The sequence below is a fragment of the Podarcis vaucheri genome (genome assembly GCF_965113315.1).
Source record: "Podarcis vaucheri genome assembly, chromosome: 3".
Classification (NCBI taxonomy): domain Eukaryota; kingdom Metazoa; phylum Chordata; class Lepidosauria; order Squamata; family Lacertidae; genus Podarcis; species Podarcis vaucheri.
Window position 1 is genome coordinate 8,810,688 of NC_138761.1, and position 21,253 is coordinate 8,831,940.

Consider the following 21,253-nt stretch of genomic DNA (forward strand, 5'->3'; position numbering starts at 1 on the left):
AGAGAGAGAGAGAGAGAGAGAGAGAGAGAGATGATAGATAGATAGATGATAGATAGATAGATAGATAGATAGATAGATGATAGATAGATAGATAGATAGATAGATAGATAGACAGATAGATAGATGATAGATAGATAGTTTTGCGTTCAACTGGCTGCCAAGAGGCCCAGTGGTTTAGACCACAGATAAGATCTGAAAGATAAGCCCTTTCTGTTATGTATTCAGTGGTCTGTGTTTGCCTGAGCTTGAGTCTGGACAAAGGATTCTGAGCTCCTGTGTTCTGATTAGATACATAATATCCAATCAGAGAACATTTCAGGATTTGGACTTCTGCCATTGGCCCTTAAACTCTCAGTCATGATTCGCAGCTTGGAAGTTTAGACAGCCAATCACATTGGGGATTGGCCCAGGCCTTCAGAAATGTATATAAGCAGTTGCTTTGTCCCTGTTGTCTAGTTCTGTTAGTTCAATAAAAGTTTTTGTTGTTATCACTGTGTCTTGCCTTGTGGGAACCCACCTACACTTCACTTTCCCCAAAGGGTATATTACATGTTCAAAATAGGTTAATGTATGAGTCACCTGTAATCAGATCATTGGCATATGAAATGCAAAATTATGCAGGAAGTTACCAAGTATTCATTTTATATCCCGGCCTGTTAAGGGCCATTAGTTATTTGAGTTTCTATAGTTCTACTTATTCCCATTTCCCAAAGGTCACAATTCTATCTAAGTTATGGAAGGAGAGATGAAAAAATAAAAGTGCTTTGGGTGTCAGACACCAAAGGGATAACTTTCATCGCTCAGTCCTTACAAGGTTAAAGGTCAGAAGCCCAAAAGGCATTTGAAAGGTCTTCCAAAACATGCCTGCTAATTCTTTAAAATGGTAATGGCCATTATCACCCATGTCACCTTCTTTGGAACCCAAACCCACCAATATTTCTCTGATGAAAATAGGGACATCCAATTCCATAATCATAATTTTACTATTTTTACCCCACACATCTTACTGGGTGCCCCAGCCACTCTGGGTAACTTCTAGCAAGCCTAAAAACATAATAAAACATTAAACATTTTTTTAAAAAACCTTCCCTATACAGGATTGCCTTCAGACGGCTCGGGGGTCAGATAACTCCATACCCTCCAGTAAGAATAGGGACATCCTAATATACCTTGCAGCATTTATCCATTGAAAATAGGGACATCCAAATGAAAAATGGGACATTCCCAGGATCAAATCAGAAACAGCGACAGCTTCTCTAAAGCTTCCAGGGATGCCCCTGGAAAATAGGGATACTGGGAGGGCCTGGAAACCTGTATCAGCAAGAGTATATCATGTAAATAGGCTATTCAAAGTAGTCTTTTTTGTGAATAAATGTGATTATCATTGCTTTGTTTCCAGGTGCCCCTCCCCACATTTTTTTCATTAAAGCTAAAGGTAAAGGACCCCTGACAGTTAAGTCCAGTCACGGACGACTTTGGGGTTGCAGCGCTCATCTCGCTTTACTGGCCGAGGGAGCCAACGTTTGTCAGCAGACAGCTTTTCCGGGTCATGTGGCCAGCATGACTAAGCTGCTTCTGGCGAAATCAAAGCAGTGCATGGAAACACAGTCTGCCTTCCCACCGGAGCAGTACCTATTTATCTACTTGCACTTTGATGTGCTTTCGTACTGCTAGATTGGCAGGAGCTGGGACCGAGCAACGGGAGCTCACCCCGTCATGGGGATTCGAACCACCAACCTTCCGATCGGCAAGCCCTAGGCTCAGTGGTTTAGACCACAGCACCACCTGCATCCCGGTATTTTTTATCATTAGGCAGACACAAATGGTGAGTACCCAGAGGCACTTTTCAGGTGAACAGTTATTTCAGAGACTTTCAAACATGGCTGTGAGATTCACGAGGCAGGATATGTATCACTTTTAATTTCAACCTGTGTCACTTACTAAGAGTTCCCATAATTTGTAAGGGAGAAACCATGAGTGACCATTAAAGGTGGTATCATAGCACTTTATACAGATGGTGGGAATATATAAGCTGAAATAAGTCACCAAATCCCTGCCTTAAAATTAGAAGCCACCTCCTGAGACACTCCAGAAGGATACTGTGTCCAACAGTATGGAAAGCCACTGAGAGAACAAGGAGGAAGAGCAAGGTCACTATGCCCATCTTTATCTCTCCCAGGTCATTTACTAAGGGGGCCAAGGCAGTTTCAGTGCCATGACAAGGCCTGAAGCCTGACTGGAAGGACATCATGGCAGGACAACGGGGAAGAGGATCCCAGCAAGGAGTGCAGCTGGGACTGGGACCCACTGGGGCAAACCGAGGATGGGAAAGTAGAGGTTGGCATTGTGGAGAATAGACACAGGATGACAGAGGATGGTGAAGGGGGGGGAGGCATGCAACCGGAGGTCCTCCTCTGATGGTGTCCATGAATGAGCTGGTAGTCTGCTCCTGAGCTATTCAGGGCCTTACAAGCTGACAGTTAGTAGGTTTCTTCTATAAATACAGTGCATTGTCCCATGGATTATCATCTGACAACTCTGAAAATTCCTGGTAGGAACTTCATGCAAAAGGAAGGAAATTAAGAACAAGATCAGCAGAAGATAAACTAAAGTGCATGTATAAATATGAAGAAGATCTGCAGAAGGGACATGGAAGAGAGTTAAGAGCCTCGGACAGAAGGTCACCAGGTTGATGGACCATATGGTATTGATAGAAAGGACTGACAGAATCCGAGACCAGGGAGAAGAGACGGTGGAAGAAAATTGGAAAAAAAGTTTTTTAAAAAAATTATTTAGAGAAATGTTGCAAAATTATTGAGTGTTAGAAAAATGTTGGAATGAAATTACATGGCTTTAGTAGAAATGTTATAAGGAGTTAAGTATAAATAGGTTTTAGGGTTTTAATGGTAAGATAAGGTTAAAATAAATCAAGAAAATTAAATGACAGAAAACAGTGAAAGATGGAAAGGATTTGCTGAAATAATTAATAACTAGAACACAAAAAGGGGTGTGTGAGGAGGTCGATGAAACAAGTTAATAAAACATAAAGATATGGAAATATTGGACGTGTTTTTAACTGTTTTTGTTTTGATGTATTGTGTCTTTTGCTTTTTTATATGTATTGTAATTGTTTATTTTTTCTTTTTCTTTTTTACACTTTTCTTTAATTCTTAAACTTTTAATAAATATTATTTTTTAAAAAAGGAACTTCATGCAAAAGGGTAGTGCTGAGCATCAATGTGATCTTGGGCAGAGTGAGCAAGAGTTACAGCTAAAATTGGGGGGAAATCTGAATTTGAAAAACAAGCTACACTTGCTATTATTGATTAGAGAGAAAGAAAGAGAGGAAGGGGGGATTACTTGATTTTTTTGCTGTACGCAGGGATGTAGAGTGGCAGCTGATGGATAATAATATTGGTAAATATTGGGGGGTGTTATCTAGAGATTAATTGAGAATATGAGCAGAAACACGGGTTCATCTTGGACATAACTTATAAGGAGAGTGGAAAGCCGGTTTGGGGAAATTGCATTAATTAATCTAATTTGGCAAGATTTGTAATAATTAGGAAAATCAATAAAAATAATTGGCCAAAAATAAATAAAGGGCAGGGCCACTCCTGTCGAAAGGCAAGACTGTCAAAGGCTGAAATTGATGTCTGAATGGTGCAGCAAGACTTAGTAGTAGTAGTAATAATAATAATAATAATAATAATAATAATAATAATAATAATAATAATAATAGGCTCCTACAAAGCAGATTGCAGAAATTCAATAAGAAACATAGTTTTCAATGGATTGTGAAGTACTAAATGCTTGCAATCATTATTACAAGACATCTGCCGTGATGACAGCTTGGAGACCCAAGAGAAATCATCTAAACGTTCATATCAACGTTCATATCAAACAGTGTAGAAAGGTGAGGATAGAGATAAGGCAAACAGATGGCTAAACGTTTCTTGTATTTATTCCACAGCGACATATTTGATGGTTTTGTGGACCCTTTGAAGACACAGTTGTTGATTTCCTTGCTTCTGCAGCTCTCGAGGATGTTTGCTGGAACACGGCCAGAGTTACTATTAGTAATGTTTCGGTTTTTAATTCGGACGCCTGAAAGAGTAAACAGGGAAATTTGTGACTCTAGAAAACACTGAGGAAAACCTTATAAACCTACTGCTCTCAAATAACTGGTAACTTTGACCTGGCTCTGAAAAAGCTGCCACCTAATCAAACATGGCTCATTAGCCATGTATCATCAGACCATACCAATTTACTGTATATTGTCACGATTATACATAGAAAAACTAAGCACATGGTGGGGGGGAGGGGTCCCTTCATTCAGACAGCAGATATCCTTGATTCAGTTACCTGGGCTAACATCAGGCTTCACACCTTAAATATGAAGTAGAGCTTGTCTTGCCTAAACTTCTGAAGCCTCAGATGTCTCTCCTATTGACCATAATGGAATAATTAATAAATACTCATTGGTGGGTTTGCGGTTGTTGTTTTTAAAAGTTGTTTGGGTGAATTTGATGAAATGTGCCCAAATGCAGTAGCCCCTTTTTGCGAGGGGCTAGTCCACCAAATTTCAGACAAATGGGTGGGAAAGGAGATTTGCGGCAACCTCAAGCCTTTGCATGGATGTGAAATGTGCAAAACAACAACAAGCCTATGGTTACGTGAAACATTCAATAAACACACAAGAGGTAACTGGCTGTACTTTTGAAAAATAATATATACTATTCATTGTATTGAACTGTAGATTTCAACAGAAGTAGCTCATAACGTTCAACTACTATGCTATAAGATCCACTGTCCTGTGATATCATATATGTTTGTACTACTGATGAAGCCCAGGACGGCAAAACAAGGCTAATATTCCAGAAATCCTTGTCTCAGACTCTGTGAAAGGATTCTGTGGAACTGCAACAACCTTTCGTGTGGATTGCTGAACTCTATGAACAGACAGTTGGAATAGACACTTTCACATATATGGACCTTATGCATAAACTGATTAGAGAATGAACTGATCCACCGGGTCTTCTACTTTTTTCATTGAACTTTATGAGCTGTTGAAATCTACAATTCAATACAATGAATAAAAGGTAAAGGTAAAGGTAAAGGGACCCCTGACCATTAGTGGCCGACTCTGGGGTTGCGGCGCTAATCTCGCTTTATTGGCCAAGGGAGCCGGCGTACAGCTTCCCCGGGTCATGTGGCCAGCATGACTAAGCTGCTTCTGGTAACCAGAGCAGTGCACGCAAACGCCGTTTACCTTCCCGCCGGAGCAGTACCTATTTATCTACTTGCACTTTAATGTGCTTTTGAACTGCTAGGTTGGCAGGAGCTGGGACCGAACAATGGGAGCTCACCCCATTGCGGGGATTCGAACCACCGACCTTCTGATCAGCAAGTCCTAGGCTCTGTGGTTTAACCCACAGCTCCACCCGCGTCCAATCCAATGAATAGCATACATTATTTTTTCAAACATACATCTGGTTACGTCTTGTGTGTTTATTGGATGTGAAATGTAACACTGTAATTAAGTAAAAATTGCATCCATTCCCCTGTGAAATTTTACCTCTGGCCTCACACACAGCTGGGGGGAAAGCACCCCCTGGATTTAATATAGCCCTTGATAAGGGGCTTGGTGGTCTCCATACATCTGCTCCCGTCTTTTAGCTGAATCTCACTGGTCTGGCACTTGATGGTCCTCTGTGGCATTCAATCCCAGCAATGGTCTGATTTACACAAGAGGCAGTGATGACCACCACCTTGAATAGCTTTAAATGAGGCTTAGAAAATGAATGGAGGATAAAGCGATAAAAGGCTACTAGCCACAATGGTTATGTTCTGCTTCCACTTCATAGGCAGTATGCCTCTGAATGCCAGCTGCTGGGAATAGCAAATGTTCAGAGTGCTGTTGCGCTGATGTTCTGCGCCATAGGTATCTGCCTGGCCACTGTGGGAACAGGATGCTGGGCCAGGAAAGCCATTGGCCTCATCCTGCAGGTTCTTCTTATGACTCGCTGCTCATGCAAATAAAGAGATAACCCAACCATTGAGACCAGGTCAACAGCATTTCAAAGATATTGGTTTAAGAGATTGCAGCTGAACCTATTTCCTCAGCCAACCATTTACAGTGTATCTCCTACAACCCCCTCCTTCTATGCAATTTACCCTTTGCTAAAGATACCCCACTAAAGATATGCAGTCATCTGGACCATTTTCTTCTTCTTTCCTTTTTGCATTTTATCTGTCAAGCTTTGCAACTCACTTTCTGCAGCAGAAAACCCTTTTAGTGCACTGGTGAAGGGAAGAACTATCTGGAGGACATTTATTTTTAGTGCATTCACCTCCCCGCCATTTGCAGTACTCTTTTGGGTCTCTGCAGAGAAAGAAAAAAACATTAAGTGAAAAGGTGGTAGTATTTATTTATTTATTTGGTAAATTATTGATAGTTCTTCCGCTCAGAGGGACCCAGGGCTACAGACACAACACAAGAAAAATGATTGAATATATCCAAAACCTATTTAAAACATATATATCAGGTACGACCAACTTCCAAGATACTGCAATCTACTCCCATTATTTAAAAAAAACTGGCCGTGATCTACCCATTGGATTGACCAGAGTTGCTGTGCTTTTTTGGGGGAAAGCTTCATCAAAGTTGTTGAGTTTTTTTTGGGGGGGAGGATGCCGCAATCAACCAGGATCGACCAGGTACATCCCAATATACAGGTACAGGCCAGATATACAGTCATACCTCGGGTTACAGCCGCTTCAGGTTGTGTTTTTTCGGGTTGCGGACCGCCGAAACCTGAAAGTACCGGAACGGGTTATTTCCGGGTTTCAGCAGTCGCCCATGCGCAGAAGCGCTAAATCACGCTTTGTGCATGTGCGTCAAATTGCAAGCCGTGCGTGTGCAGACACGGGTTGCGAACGCTGCGGGTTGCGAACATGCATCCCGCACTGATCACATTCACAACCCGAGCATCCACTGTATATGATCTCACAGCTAGTCACAGAATCATAGAATTGTTGAGTTAGAAGGTACTTCAAAGGTCATCTAGTCCAACCCCCCTGCAATGAAGGGAGATGGGCATCCAACCTCTGCTTCAAAAGACCTCCAGTGAAGGAGAGTCCACCACCTTATGAGGGAGTCCATTCCACTGCTGAACAGCTCTTATCATCATAAGGTTCTTCCAGATGTTGAGTTGGAATCTCCTTTCTTGTAAGTTTAATCCATTGGATCAGGTCCTACCCTCTGGAGCAGGAAAAAGCAAGTTTGCTCCATCTTCCATGTAAAAGATATTTGAAGATGGCTATCTACTCTCATTCTCCTCTTCTCCAGCCTAAACATACTGAACTCTCTCAATAAGCTTTGGTCTCCAGACTCCAGAGTTAACCAGGGCTATTGACCATCTGGCTCTGATGTGCCCTCTTTGATTCCTTGGAGCCCAGATAGCACTGTGGTTTCCCCCGGAGCTGAGGGCAATGAAACAAACACTGAGATGGCTAGAGTGCCAGTGGTGAAAAACTCATTCTGAATCTGACTGGACATGAGTTAATGCTCAATGTCGAGCCTACCAAGTGGTGGTAGCAATAGCGAAGAGGACCTTCTTCACCGCCTCTATTCCATCTGCAGAAAACAGCAGCAGGAGACTCTTTCAGGTGGTTCAGAATTTAACAGAACCACCAATGCTATCGGGGCCTGGTAAGGGCCCCAGGATCTCTTGCAACAATTTTGCAAAGTCTTTTTTGCAGATAAAGTCACTCAGATTCAGAAAGAGGTAGGCTCCACCATGGGAGCAGGGGCAGGGCGGGAGAGTGCAAGAGCCCTGTCTAGTCAAGGTGTGTGGAATCAATTCCAATCTGTTAACCTCCGAGGATATGGACAGGCTGCTTGGATGAATGAAACTGACCACCTGTCTCCTTGATCCTTACCCATCCTGGCTCATAAAAGTGAACCAAGAAGGGCTGGGCGATGGGCTCTGCAGGGTGGTGAATGCTTCCCTCTGTGAGGGAGCCTTCCCAGACCCGCTGAAAGAGGCGGTCATTAAACCGCTTCTTAAAAAACCATCTTTAGACCCGGCCAATTTCGCCAACTATCGCCCAGTCTCAAATCTTCCATTCTTGGGTCAGGTGGTTGAGCAGGTGGCTGCTGAACAACTCCGGGCATGCCTGGAGGATGCGGACCATTTGGATCCCTTCCAATTAAGATTCAGGCCTCAACATGGAACTGAAACTGCCTTGGTCACCCTGGTCAATGATCTCCAGCAGGATAGGGACAAAGGTGAAATCTATTTCCTAGTTCTGCTGGATCTCTCAGCGGCCTTTGATACCATCGACCATGACATCCTTCTGGACCATTTAGAGGAGCTGGGAGCACTGTTATACAATAGTATGAAGGAGTCCAGAAAGTGGTGTGGGGAGGATAAGTGTTCAGACCCCTGTGGGGTGCCTCAGGGTTCCGTCCTCTCCCCCATGCTTTTTAACATCTATATGAAACCGCTGGGAGAGATCATCAGGGGGTTTTGGCTGGTTGTATGTTGGCTGGTTGTATGCTGAGGAAACCCAGCTCTACCTCTCTTTTAAATAAGAACCAGTGAAGGTGGTGAAAGTCCTGTGTGAGTGTCTGGAGGCTTTTAATTGTGCTTTTAATTCTGATGGGAGTTGCCCAGAGTGACTGGGGAAGCCCAGCCGCAGGTGGGGTAGAAATAAATTTATTATTATTATTATTATTATTATTATTATTATTATTATTACTACTACTACTACTGCTACTGCTACTGCTACTGCTACTACCACTACTACTTATGAATCCTCTTTATAGCAAAACTCAGGTCTAGGGGGATGAAGGAGTACACAAACAGAAAGGGAAGGGCACATCTCAGAAACATTGCCACCCTATTAACCTGAAGGACGATTGGCCCTTCAGTCAGAAGATATGACATTCCATGGGGGAATCAGTCCAACCAGACATTCTCCCCTCTCCATTGCAGTGAGAGACTAATGGGGAAGGCTGTATGCAAAGTTAAGACCTTTCACTTTGAGTGGGCCTCATTATTGTGCATAGCACTGTGGCTCAACATGTTCCCTACCGAAGAAACCTCTGTGCCCCTGCTTTGACGACCTTTATGTGCTTAGTCCCTCAACCTGCCTGGTACCACCCTCTGCACCCAGCTTAGCTTCTACCTTGCCTTGCCTTGCCTCGCCTCAGCACAAGGCATGACAATGATATAGCAGGAGCCAATCTTGCTAGAGTAATTGGGTTCCCTCTTCTGAAAGTTTAAAGCAGCCTTTCCCGACCCAGTTTGCTCCAGATGTTTTGAACTACAATTCCCACCATCTCTGGCTATCGGCCATGCTGTCTGGGGCTCATAGAACTTGTAGTCCCAAGCATTTGAAATGCATCGGGCTGGGGAGCACTGGGCTCAGGAATTTGTTGAGTTGCTAGGTCTTAGAAATTTCTCCATCCCAACACACTTGGATCTTCCTGATCAAAGCTCCCCACTCCCTTTTCATTCCCTTTAAAATCACCACAGAACCAGCACCTTTGTAATATCCTGAACTTCTGTAAATCCACGTGTTTCTTAAGTGATTTTTGAATTCAGGAAAGCCAGCCCAAGCATGTCACCATGCTGCAGGGAAACATTATTCACGATCCTTTCCTTCATTGACAGGTCTTCTCCTACGATCCTGCCAGCACACGTTAATACACACGTTTGATTTTAATTGGACTGTGTCGACCACAGCAAACTATGACAAGTTCTTAAAGAAATGGGAGTGCCTGATCATCTCATGTCTCCTGAGAAATCTCTATGTGGGACAAGAAGCTACAGTTAGAACTGGATATGGAACAACTGATTGGTTCAAAATTGGGAAAGGAGTACGACAAGGCTGTATATTGTCTCCCTGCTTATTTAACTTATATGCAGAATTCATCATGCAAAATGCTGGGCTGGATGAATCCCAAACCGGAATTAAGATTGCCAGAAGAAATATCAACAACCTCAGATATGCAGATGACACAACCTTGATGGCAGAAAGTGAGGAGGAATTAACGAACCTTTTAATGAGGGTGAAAGAGGAGAGCGCAAAATATGGTCTGAAACTCAACATATAGATAGATAGATAGATATAGATATAGATATAGATATAGATATAGATATAGATATAGATATAGATATAGATATAGATATAGATATAGATATAGATATAGATATAGATATACTGAAGATCATGGCCACTGGACCCATCACCTCCTGGCAAATAGAAGGGAAGAAATGGAGGCAGGGAGAGATTTTACTTTCTTGGGCTCCATGATCACTGCAGATGGTAACAGCAGTCACGAAATTAAAAGACGCCTGCTTCTTGGTGAAAAAGCAATGACAAACCTAGACAGCATCTTAAAAAGCAGAGACATCACCTGGCTGACAAAGGCCCATATAGTTAAAGCTATGGTTTTCCCAGTAGTGATGTATGGAAGTGAAGCTGGACCATATGGAAGGCTGATCACTGAAGAATTGATGCTTTTGAATTATGGTGCTGGAGAAGACTCTTGAGAGTCCCATGGACTGCAAGAAGATCAAACCTATCCATTCTGAAGGAAATCAGCCCTGAGTGCTCACTGGAAGGACAGATCCTGAAGCTGAGGCTCCAGTCCTTTGGCCACCTCATGAGAAGAGAAGACTCCCTGGAAAAGACCCTGATGTTGGGAAAGATGGAGGGCACAAGGAGAAGGGGACGACAGAGGACGAGATGGTGGGACAGTGTTCTCGAAGCTACCAGCATGAGTTTGACCAAACTGCGGGAGGCAGTGGAAGACAGGGGTGCCTGGTGTGCTCTGGTCCATGGGGTCATGAAGAGTCAGACATGACTAAATGACAAAACAACAACAAATTTTTGATTTCACCTCCATAATACTCTCCACTCTTGCATGTAACCTGCAATATTATAGATTTACCTTTTACAGCATATGCCTCTGCTTCCATTCTGACAGTGTCCATAGAAAACAAACTGTTTTTCACAGCTAGTTCTTCCGAAGCATCGGCCACCCTTTTTTAAACATTCTTGGTGATCGATTTTTGTAGGCTTTACAAAACTGTACACGAAACCTGTTCAAGAAACATAATATACCAGAATCAAATAACTGGACACTTTCTCATTCAATTCCTCTTGAATCTCCTATAATGGCTCCTCCCCCCCTTTTTTTTTAAAGCAAAGCCTCCAAACAAATGCTGAGTTTCATGGAACTTTGAAGTGTCAGGCATAGCTCTAATGGCTTTAGCCCAAACGTAGCAGAGTTTTCCTGCACAGCGAAGAAGCTAGTTGAGGTGGTAATGACTAGTCAGCTAGACTCAGAATAACTATTTACAGGATTTATTAAAAGGAAAAATAAAACCAGCAGAGTTTCTGCATACAAAACAAAGCAAAATAAATCCTTCCTTTTTCTCTCTCTCTCTCATAACCATACACAGCACTTCTACTCCTACTCCTAACACACCTAACCCCAAAACTGTGCTAGCATTCCTAGATAACAGAGTTGAGTGCTGGTCGTTAACCAATCAGAGTAAGTAGTTTCTAGGTCAAGCAGAGCTTGGCTTTCTGCCAAGAGTAAATTAACACTGCCTTGAGTTAACTGTAGTAGATAGGTAGCCGTGTTGGTCTGCCATAGTCAAAATAAAATAAAAAATTTCTTCCAGTAGCACCTTAAAGACCAACTAAGTTAGTTCTTGGTATGAGCTTTTGTGTGCATGCACACTTCTTCAGATACACACCAGAATCAAATAACTGGACACTTGGTGTATCTGGTGTATCTGAAGAAGTGTGCATGCACACGAAAGCTCATACCAAGAACTAACTTAGTTGGTCTTTAAGGTGCTACTGGAAGAAATTTTTTTTTTTATTTTGAGTTAACTGTGTGAAGCCAGAATCTGTAAGTTCCCATGAGAATCAATTAACAGAAACTGAACAGAGTTTCCCAAACAGGTTGGACGTTTGAGGAAATCTGAGAGGAGCAAATAATACCTCAAAAAAGCTAGTGAATTTTCTAAGACTTGTTTCTGAACTGGAGGTCTGCATTAAATATAAACATAAGGCTTATAGTTTAGCTACTCTTTGTTTTTATTTAGGGCGGATTGAAAGTTGCCTATTAAAATTCTGCCTGCTTACCAGGGGCGGGGGAGGTGAGGGAACTGAGCACCTTTCTTCTTTTCTTTTGTAGAGCCAGTGGCGAAGCTGCATGCTCCACTACTGGGGGCGGAGAGCAGGCGGGGGAATGGCATGCACCCTGGGGGGCATGGAGTGTGTTCTGGGGGTGTGGTGCGCCACCTGTGGGGGTGTGGCACCCAGTGTGCGTACGTGTGCATGGCACGTGTCCGGCGGGGCCACCGCGATGGCACCCTACCTGAATAGTGGTGCCGGGGGTGGTCCGCTCCCTCTGCGGCCCTAGTCCTCTGCCAGTGTTTAGAGCAATGTCAGATTCCCATCCCTTTATAAGAGAACAAGGTGGGGCTTACTGTTGAAGACACCTGCATAGGATTTTATTCACTGCAGATGGTGACAGCAGTCACAAAATTAAAAGACTCCTGCTTCTTGGGAGAAAAGCAATGGCAAACCTAGACAGCATATTAAAAAGCAGAGACATCACCTTGCCAACAAAGGCCTGTATAGTTAAAGCTATGGTTTTCCCAGTAGTGATTTATGGAAGTGAGAGCTGGACCATAAAGAAGGCTGTTCACTGAAGAACTGATGATTTTGAATTATGGTGCTGGAGGAGACTCTTGAGAGTCCCATGGACTGCAAGAAGATCAAACCTCTCCATTCTGAAGGAAATCAGCTTTGAGTGCTCACTGGAAGGACAGAACGTGAAGCTGAGGCTCCAATACTTTGGCCGCCTCATGAGAAAAGAAAACTCCCTGGAAAAGACCCTGATGTTGGGAAAGATGGAGGGCACAAGGAGAAGGGGACGACAGAGGACGAGATGGTGGGACAGTGTTCTCGAAGCTACCAGCATGAGTTTGCCCAAACTGTGGGAGGCAGTGGAAGACAGGAGTGCCTGGCGTGCTCTGGTCCATGGGGTCATGAAGAGTCGGGCACGACTAAACAACTAAACAGCAACAGGATTTTATGTTAAATTCGAATTAACTGGGCATTAATTTGTATTTTTTTTTTTTGAGAATCAATAAAAATTAATTGGGGGGGGGGAGGATTTCAATTGTGGGCCACCTACACACCTACCCCCCCAAGCTACCATTACCAGAGTTACTTGGAAAGAGGAACTGACTGTTAAGCCGTTCTGGGAGTGCCACTCCCACCCTTCAGCGCAAGTGGATTTGCCACATCTCAACTCCCCTGGGAAGAAGACTCAAAATGTTTTAGCCCTGCAGAGGAGTTGGGGAAGGGTCAGGTGAGATGACAGGCCAATCAGGATGGGGAAGAAGCCAGGCTTTATAAGATGGCTCCGCCCCAAACACTTTACTCTTCTCTTTGTGATTCCTTCCCTCCCTTTGTGGCATGTACTTTGCTACTTTCATGTTTGGGGGATGAGTAGGATTTTTTTGGGGGGGAGCCCTAGGAAGCCCCTCCTCTTTTTCCCCTACTCCCTACTGCTGGGAGTCCAATTTTTGAAGTGGTGTTTTTAATTTTTTTGTTTGGCTTTCAGTATTGGCAGGAAAGTCAAGTGGGGTGTATATTAGGGCAGTTCATAAAAAACGTTTTGAAAATGCCTGCTCCAAAGGTCTTATCTTACTAAACTAGGGATTATATAGCTATATCTGAAATTTCATGCATATCAGTTAATATCTCTACCCTGCTCCACTGAATTGAAATTTCAGCCTTCACGACATAGGAAAACAGCCAAATAAACAGCTATTTTCATGGAGGAGGGTCAAGATATTAACTGATATGCATGAAATTTCAGATATAGCTATATAATCCCTAGTGTGGTAAGATAAGACCTTTGCAGAGGGAATTTTCCCAAAAAAAGTTTTTTATGAACCGCTCTAGTATATATAAAGGTAAAGGTACCCCTCACCGTTAGGTCCAGTCGCAGACGACTCTGGGGTTGCACGCTCATCTCACATTACTGGCTGAGGGAGCCAACGTTTGTCCGCTGACAGTTTTTCCAGGTCATGTGGTCAGCATGACTAAGCCGCATCTGGTGAAACCAGAGCAGCGCACAGAAACGCCATTTACCTTTCCGCCAGAGCAGTACCTATTTACTTGCACTTTGGCGTGCTTTCAAACTGCTAGATGGACAGGAGCAGGGACCGAGCAATGGGAGCTCACCCCGTCACAGGGATTCGAACCACTGACCTTCTGATTGGCAAGCCCTAGGCTCTGTGGTTTAACCCACAGCGCCACCCACGTCCCTTCTAGTATATATACCTGTGGCATTACTGGATTTAGGGCACTCTTTGTCATCCAACACTGTCTGGGTTTTAGGTCCTAAGTGGATTTTGTGGGACCCTTTCAAGGTGAAGGGGTATCCAGCATGATGTACAGAAGATGACACCTCCCAAGAAAAAAGAATCCTGAAATCAATTTCTTTTTTCTTTTCTTTTTCTTTTTTGTACTCCTATGTACTCCTATAGACTTGGCAAGCACACTGGGGTGAATGCCAACCTAGTGTGGCCACAGTGTACTTATCAGTTTCACATACTCGAAGTTCCCATACCAATGAGGAAGAACTTGTTTGGATCTTTTCTTGCAGGACCACAAGTGGAACCTGTAAACGTGCAAAGAAGTAGGGAGGGACCCAATCTCACCTTAAAGAACTTCTCTGCATAGGCTATATTTTGATTTTGCTAATTATGTCAATATTGGTTGTTTGCAAATCCTCTGTGTTGTCATATTTGAATAAAAATAAACTTTTTCATCAGTTACGGTTTCTTGGGGCTTCGCTAAGGCTGTACTGCAATGGTAGCTCTGTGAGGGGAATAGCGGATCTCCTAGCAACTCTCCACTCATTTGACGTAATGCAGCTCCCAGAATTCTTTGGGGGAAGTCATGATTTTAAAGCAGTATCATGTTTCTTTCAATATGCTTTTTTTTCAGGGGAGGCAAGTGTCATGTGGCAGGCTCTTTAAATATGTGAATGGTAGTTCATAAGAGCATGGATCAGACGAAGTTTGGTTCAGCATTCTGTTTTCAGCAGTGGCAGATAGTTGATTGTTGCATGGCTCACTCTACGTGGGGCTGCCCTTGAAACTGACCCAGAAACTCCAGCTGCAGAATGCTGCAGCGAGACTCCTTACGGGATCCCCACCACAGGACCACATTCACCCAGTGCTATGCCAGCTGCACTGGCTCCTGGTGGAGTACAGAATCAGGTTTAAGGTGCTGGTTTTAACCTTTAAAGCCCTATATGGCCTAGGACCCTCGTACCTGTGGGACCACCTCTTCTGGTAAGCCCCATGGAGGACCTTATGTTCTGCTAACAACAACACCTTGAAGATCCAGGGCCCCAGGGAAATTAGACTGGCCTCGACTAGAGCCAGGGCCTTTTGGGCCGTGGCCCCAGCCTGGTGGAACACTCTCCCACAAGAGACCAGGACCCTGTGGGATATGACATCTTTCTGCAGGGCCTGCAAGTTGGAGCTGTTCCCCCAGGCCTTTGGGCAGGATGCATTTTGACTTACTTTCCATTGTATAAAACAAGCCCGAAGGAGACCCCCAACCCACTCACAGGTCCTTGTATGATCAGTGGAAACAATTGCTCCCGGCAAGTATTAACCACTCTCAGTTCCAACCTGATAATTGCCACCTGCCCAGATTTTAACTTGTCTGAATTAATTTTAAGATGTATTTTAATTAATTGGTGTCTGTTTTTATGTATATTGTGTTGTTTTTATGATGTTAGCCACTTGACCGGGGAGGGTGGAATACAAATAAAAATTTATTATTATTACAGTGGTACCTCTGGTTACGAATTTAATTCATTCCGGAGGTCCGTTCTTAACCTGAAACTGTTCTTAACCTGAGGTACCACTTTAGCTAATGGGGTGTCCTGTTGCCGCCGCACCACCAGCGCACAATTTCTGTTCTCATCCTGAAGTAAAGTTCTTAACTCGAGGTCGTATTTCTGCATTAGCGGAGTCTGTAACCTGAAGCGTCTGTAACCTGAAGCGTCTGTAACCTTAGGTACCACTGTCTTATTAAGGCAACAGGTGGAGCATGAAGGAAAAACAAACAGCTAAGGCGCAGGTAGATAGTCTCAAAATCCTAAGGCCACCACAAGACAACAAAACTAGTAAGAACAAGTTTTAGGAGGAGCCCAACACTGTGTGCTGGAAAGAAGAATAGCTCCATATAAGATGCAAGGAGGCCTCTGTGCACAGCAAAAGAAAGCATGTGTTGAATAGCTGTTTCTAAGGTCTTTGCTTGGAGGAAGAGACAGTGAGCTGCTAGGGTGACAGAAAGTAGCAGAAATGCTTGGCTATATGATGAAATGGTCCAGATGACATCCCCCCCCCAATAGTGTGTGTCATAATGGATATCCTCTCATCTCATAGACTCTCTTGGAATCTGTCTTTGAATGCATGACTGAATTAGCAGTCTGACTAACTGGGAATTTGTTTGAGCCTCCATACTAAACTTCCCAAGGGAGTTTTCTCCCACATCATTCTGCCGTCATCTTTAAACAGATCTTACTTGACTCTCTCAGGGTTCCCAAGCAGAGAAGAACAAAAAGAAAGCCATGAGCTTTTTCCATGGCAAAAGTTGCCCGATATCTCGAAGTCACTGAAAGAGAGAAAGGGTACCAAGAGTTGTATTCAACACATCGTTTTTCTGCTTCCCCAACTGAATAATCTCCCTTCTCCTAGCTCCATGTGCTGTTCTGGAGGTTCTCCCAACCCTCCCAAGAAGGGGTGAGGAGTGGTGGGGAAGACCCATAGCTCTAGCAGGAATTTGGCTTCTGCTAGCATGTTGAGTTAATTGAATATGGCTCCAAGACATGTAAATCACAAACTAGTACAGATCCAAACAATTCACACCTGTCATGCCAAACACTTGAGAGCAAGTTCCATTGAACTCCATGGAAATTGCATGTTTGTATGCATGCATATGATGTTTCGGTGTGTGTGTGTTTAGTATATTAAATTTAGATCTGAAGAGGCACAACCTTTCCATCAAAACAATGGAAATTTCTTTTTAGAAGTTTGCCAATGTAAGCAGACCAGTGTTGACTTAGAGCAATTCTCTCATTATCTACACTGGATAAAATTTCCAATGTGTGCAGTGAGCCTTACACCCAAATAAATCGGAAGAAGATTGCAATCTCAAACAATTTTCTAAACTCTATTATATATATTTTGGTTCATTCATTCATAAACTTTATTGCACTAGCCAAAGGCCATGGTATTGTTCACAGGGGGAACAAAAGGGAAAACAGCAATAGCAGTTGCTCATTGTTTCTTGGAAAGGGACATTAATTTGTTTTGATCCATATTTTTAAATGAACTGTCCAAATTAATATACTCCAGCCTAATATGTATCACATTGACATTTATTTCAATATGTACATTTATTTAACTGCTTATTTTACATAGAGAGAAAGCTTATCTTGTTTTAACTCTAGTTTCAATAATTTTAACTACTTAGAGGGGGTTTATGATTAAGTGATGTACAAACTATGTTGGTTACATACATACATACATACATACATACATGATTTGTATTTTGCTCAATAAATGAAGCAAAATGCATATTTTATGATAACATCTGTTTAGAAATATGTGCATTGAGATAAATCTACACATATTTTTGTCATAAAATATTGAGGGTTGTATTCAGCTAAATCCTACTCAAAGTAGACTCGTTTATGTTAACAAACCTAAGTTAGTCATGCCCATTGACTACAATGGGTCTACCCCTGAGTAGGACTAGCATTGAATACCACCCACACAACTGTGCCTGTTACAATGCATTTACGTACAGGTCTTCATAAGATCATTTGTATTCTGATCTGTAATTCTTTACAATACAAGTTCCGAATATACCATCAAAAGTCCAAGCTGCTGACAAAGCCTGAAGAGACTTGATTTAACTTACCTCCTTACAAAGAAGCAGAGAAAGCTCACCTTCGAATCTGGAATAACTTCTTATGTTGGCCTTTTTTTTTATTCATTTGGTTATGCTCCTTTGAACACAGATATGATTGTACCAATTTGCAATATTTCCTGGAACACTTGGTTCTGCCTCTGAATTCTGGAGAGCCTTAATATAGCTCTGTAAATTAAAGATTTATTCATCCTATGAAAGGCTGGGATCAATGGGTCAATATTCACAGGGAAACCAAAATGCTTGTTTACAGAGCTATCGTACTACTAACCTTACGGTATGCATGTGAAACATGGACCACTTATAAAAGCCATCTCCGACTCATCAAAAGATTCCATCAACGGTGTCTCCGAAAATTTCTACACATCACTTGGGAAGACAGGCGAACTAATACCAGGGTACTAGAAGTAGCAAAGATCACCAGTGTTGAAGCAATTATTCTTCAACGTCAACTTCATTGGACTGGTCATGTTGTTTGAATACCTGGTTATCGTCTTCCAAACCAACTACTCTACTCCGAACTTAAAAATGGAAAGTGTAATGCTGGTGGTCAACAAAAGAGAATCAAAGACTCTCTCAAGGCAAATCTTTAAAAATATAGAATAAACACCAACAATTGGGAAACACTGGCCTATGAGTGCTCCAGTTGGAGAACAACCTTTACCAAAGGTGTCATGGGCTTTGAAGACACTCGAACTCAGGACACAAGGGAGAAACATGCTAAGAGGAAGGCATGCTTGGCAGATCCACACCATGATCAACTCCCACCCGGAAACCAATGTCCCTACTGTGGAAGGACGTGTGGATCCAGAATTGGCCTCCACAGTCATTTACGGACTCATTGTTAAAACTGTGTTTATCGAAGACAATCTTACTCGGCCATGAGTGATCTGGCTGGGTTTCCCCAGCCTTCTGGCGGTTCCTTTACTGCGAGAAGTGAAGCTACAGGGAACCAGGCAGAGAGCCTTCTTGGTAGTGGCGCCTGCCCTATGGAACGCCCCTCCATCAGATGTCAAGGAAATAAACAACTATCTGACTTTTAGAAGATACCTGAAGGCAGCCCCGTTTAGGGAAGCTTTTAATGTTTAATGTTTTATCACTTGTTGCTGCTGCTGCTGCTGCTGCTGCTGCTGCTGCTGCTGTTGTTGTTGTTATATTTTGCAAGACTGCAAAAAGCTAGGTGACATCAATTTAGAGGATGCATCCTGTACATAGATGACAAATTGACATCTCTCTTCTAAATGGCTTCCAACTTCTTCTTAGCATGCTATAGTTATATCATTTTAAAATGAATTTTTCAATTTCCGATGCATGCCTTATCCGCAGAACACAAAAGCACCCGTGAAATAACAACAGCTAAAAGGCAGGCCTTCTTCATGGCTGAAGCCTGACCAGGAGATCAAGCTGGACAGCAGCTGGACAAAACTGAGGCAGAGCACTGTGAAGGTACTCTGTGTTATGAAAGACTGCACTGCTCTTTCCCTGCCTGGTGATACAAGGACACGTAAGCCCTGCGTTCTAACAATCCTGGTGCAGTTAGCATGACAACCAGAACTGTTGGTGTGTTGCTGCTTAATAAGACACAGTGGGCAAAAGAGAGGAAATTCTGTACAGTACATTAAACTGGCAACTGAAAATCCATGCCAAGCATGCTATCTATCACAGATCTCCATTTGGTGCAAAGCACTGCTGGTGCCAAAAGGCTGTTGAGTGGGACAGACTAAACAGCTAAGAAGATTGTAGTTAAGTGCTATAAAAATTGTTTAAATATACAGTGGTACCTCGGGTTAAGAACTTAATTCTTTCCGGAGGTCTCTTCTTAATGTGAAAGTGTTCTTAACCTGAGGTACCACTTTAGTAATGAGGCCTGCTGCTGCTGCCGTGCCGCTGGAGCACGATTTCTGTTCTCATCCTGGAGCAAAGTTCTTAACCCTAGGTACTATATCTGGGTTAGTGGAGCCTGTAACCTGAAGCATATGTAACCCGAGGTACCACTGTATAAGAGAGGGGTTGCAACTGTCTGATCGTAAGAGCCACAAGAATGACACTGTGGTTTCAATGTACAATGGTTCTTCCTGCCTAAGTGGAGAACCTCCCTATTGTAAATCATTTTGTTAGCTTGAGCCCTGTTCTTCAATCTGTTAATTTCTTCAGCTCATATTGAATTAGAGAATCTCATGAAGGTATATGGATGTCAGTAGCTACTAATCATGATGGCTATACTCTGCCTCCATTATCAGAGTCAGGATACGCCTGGAAACCACAAGGGGGGATAGTGCTGCTGTGCTAAAGTCTGAGTTGTGGGCTTCCCATGGCCATCTGGTTGTCCACTGTGAAAACAGGATATTGGACTAGTATTTTCTAGTAAGGGGGATTCACAATAAGACAGGAAACAAGTATTAAGGACACATATAAACCTTCTGTAGAAGCTTTATAGTGCCTGACATGTGTAGGTGGGCTAAGACCATTCACCTTTCGCAGTGGGCAGTGTTGTGGCTGGGCATCTGGGCCCTCACGGTGATCTGGCTTGGGTGATCCACTGATCCTTACTTGCCGCTTGCGGCTGCCTGGTCTGGGTTTTCTTTGTCCTATATAATCAGTTACTCTGCTCTCTGATGCCTGTTGCTTCTTCCCTTTTTATTTCCCTGTGCCATTGGGTTGTACTGTTTCTAAGCTAGGGCCATGCCATGACCCCAGTGGGAACCCCTTGGGGTGCCCCTATTTGATGTAAGTCATAGGGTTTCCCCTTCTGGTATTTTACCCTTAGTTTGCCTCCCTGCAGACAGGCGGGAGTCAATATATAGCCTGGTTTCACCCAATGCCTAAGCCAAATTACTCACATCTGTAACCAATAAAGTTGTGGCCTGTTTTAGCCCACAATCCTAAATACTTGTGTCTGTGTGCTTTTTAATCAACAGGGCATGGGGGCTTGGTACGCAAGTGGTAGCAATTGTTTCATTTCCCCTCTCACTCTTGGTACCTTGTGTACACAGGACAAAATCAGGGGTGTTCCTTTATTTGAATAAACTGAACATCGAGCAGAAGAGCAGGAAGGACATGGGTACAAGCTGGTCTAGGAACATGGATAAACATTACCTCTCCATCCCTCCACAAAGTTAAATCCCCAATTTATTAACCTACGTTGATCAATCTGTCCTGAAAGGGTAGGATGTGTCTAATTGGACAT

General features: G+C 43.1%; 1 long non-coding RNA gene across 2 annotated transcripts; it reads right to left on the reverse strand.

The window, feature by feature from the left end:
* Positions 1 to 3,946: 3,946 nt before the first annotated feature.
* Positions 3,947 to 18,088, reverse strand: LOC309529704. Of its 2 annotated transcripts, none has more exons than XR_014218340.1 (5): positions 18,058 to 18,088; positions 16,657 to 16,746; positions 10,967 to 11,117; positions 6,275 to 6,385; positions 3,947 to 4,053 (listed from the first exon to the last, which is right to left on the reverse strand). It is a non-coding gene; the product is annotated as an uncharacterized lncRNA (long non-coding RNA). The 2 variants fall into 2 exon arrangements; XR_014218341.1 differs by having other exon boundaries at positions 3,947 to 4,107.
* Positions 18,089 to 21,253: the final 3,165 nt, after the last annotated feature.